This window comes from Hippopotamus amphibius, chromosome 3 (genome assembly GCF_030028045.1).
Source record: "Hippopotamus amphibius kiboko isolate mHipAmp2 chromosome 3, mHipAmp2.hap2, whole genome shotgun sequence".
Taxonomy (NCBI): domain Eukaryota; kingdom Metazoa; phylum Chordata; class Mammalia; order Artiodactyla; family Hippopotamidae; genus Hippopotamus; species Hippopotamus amphibius.
The window spans coordinates 99,113,549-99,116,071 of record NC_080188.1 but is presented as its reverse complement, the minus strand read 5'-3'; positions in this window follow the sequence as shown (position 1 = coordinate 99,116,071).

Here is a 2,523-nt window from a genome sequence, read left to right as displayed (position 1 = left end):
GGTGGCCAGGAGGGTGGTGTGGGAGAGCGACCAGGGCAGGGGTCCGGGCCTTATATGGCCCTGCAGAGCCATGAGGGCGGGGAGGGCGGGGAGGGGCGAGGGGTGGGTGGGGCACCTGCCAGGTTAACAGGAAAACAGCTGTGGGGGCTCCGAGGGCCCCGGTGGGGAAATATTGATTCAGGTTATCTGAGGTTTATCTTTTATTGCTCCTGGGGTAGAGCTGCCTCTGCCCAGGATGCCGCAGCCCCAGCTACCCGATTCCAACACACACCCAGGCGGCCCTCCGTGCCTCCCAGCCGCTAAGCGGGACCAGGCCCCTGGCAGGGAGTCCTGCCGGAAGCGTGTCCTGGCAGCCAGCACGCTCCCCGCGGTCCCCACCCCTCCCCCCATCCAGCATGCCTGGCACAGCGAGGGTCAAATGGGGTGCCTCCCCAGGGGCCCCGACAGACCGCTGCCCGGTGTGGGCTCCCGCTCCGCGGACCTGTCGGAGATCACCTGCACCGCAACCTCCCCCACCAGCGGCCCAAGCTCTGCAGGGCAAGGGGGGGCCTGCCCTCCCTGAACCCCGCTGCCCAAGGCAGGGAGGATGGGGGCTCCTGTGGGGTCCAGGCGGTGCCCCGTTTCAGCACGGACTCCTTCCTGTACCTCGTGGAGCTCCATCAGGGGCCCCTGGCTCCGGCTCCCCCTCTAATCCCCTCCTTCCCCAGGCCAGGCCCGCCTCTGGAATTACATGTAATTGGAACTTGGGGAGCCCAGCCAGGGATGCTTTAACAGAATCACGTCCTCTGGGGCACAGGGCCCCTGGCTCCAGGCCGACAGTGGCCGTCCCTGAGGGGAATGGGGCCGGGTCGCGGACCCAGACACGGGCCCCAGAGGCACAGGCACGGCCCTGCAGCCTCCCCAGGACAGCGGGGAGGACCAGGGCGGAGGATGGGGCAGCCGCACAGGTTCTCCTGAACCAGGCCTCCCACGGGAAGAGTGTCCTGCCCCAGAGAGGGGCTGTGACCTCCGGGGCATCTCAGACCCTTCAAGCCAAGCCTGAGGGTGTCTGGACACGCCTTGAGGACACGGCATTTGAGCCCCCTCTGGGCAGGTGGGTACACTGAGGTTGGAGCCTCCCCTCCCTGCAGTTCCTCCATCCTGAAAACAGACGTGCATCTTGAATTCAGCTTTTGACTTCGGCCATCGGGAGTGTGGACAACAGTTCAGGTCGTGGGAGGAGCTGCCAACTCCAACCTCATGGTCCCTGAGTTTCAGGGTAGAGTGGGAGAGGTTCGTCTCAGCCGTTACTCTGGACAAGGGGGCCGCCCAGTGGTGGGGGCCGCAGGACGCCCTGCTTCCCTGAGCCTGGCGCCCCCGCAGAGGCAGTGACTAGAAGCCAGGGCCTTGGCCTGACCTCCCAGACAGGCCCTCCTCTGCAGACAGGCCCTCCGCACCACGGCAAGAGTACCCAGGGCCACGAGCTCTGCTCACAGCACCTGACAATTTCCGGAGTCCCCGCGGGGCCAGTACATCAAGGGACAGGTACCCCCTGGGTCAGAGATGCTGCCTGGGAGCCACGGTCTCCAGGCCTGACCCCACTGGGGGCCTGACCCTACTGGGGGCCTGAGGTAAAGCCCCTCGTCTGTGCCAGGGACCCTGGGACCCGGGCACATGGGGGACAGTGTTTGGCTCGAACCAGGAGGATCGGGGATTAGGAAACCAGAGCAGCTGGCCCAGCAGGCCCGCTGTGCCACTTCCCTGTGGGGCCTGCGCGGGCTGGCACTGAGCCCTGGGGAAACCCAAGGACGGGCCCCCTCCGCGGCCCCCGGGGCAGTGATTTTCCACACCAAGCTCCCTCTGCCCTGGTGCGGATCAGAGATTCCTGGCCAGACATAGGACGCCCAGCACAGCCCCCAGTCTGAGAAGGCGGGGTCCTCCCTGGGGTCTGAGAAGGTGGGGTCAGGTCCCCCCTGGGCCTGAGAAGGCGGGGTGGGGTCCTCCCGGGGTTTGAGGTCAGCCTTATGGACCCTCTGGGTGGGGCAGCAGGTGGCCTGAGGCCCCAGGGTTCTGACCCCCCCACCCCTCTTGGCACAGCCGCAGGTTCCCAGGTGGGGCCCGTGAGCAGTGCTATTGGGCCGCCCAGACTGGGGTGGGCACAGAGAGGGCAGGAGGGACGGAGCTGGCGGGAGGTGGTGGGGAGGGCTCGGTACCCCCATGGGATCTCTGGTCAGTCTCCCGGCCGCTGGGCAAACACAGTCATGGCGGGTCCCTTGCAGGTGAGTCCGTGGAAAGTGCCTGATTAGGACATCTGGGTGCTTAGCCACGTCCATCTGGCCATCACTTTGACTCCCGTGGACGCAGGAAGAGGCCTCTCAGCCTGTGAAGCTCCCCTCAGTGCGGCCAGGGCCCTGGTGTGCTCCACCGGGACTCCCACCCCTCACCGGGGGATAGCCGAGGAAACTGCCCAGTGTCCCTCTGCGGCAAGGATGTGACAGCCAAAGGCCACCAGGATGCCACTCTGCCCAGCCACAGCCAGAGGCT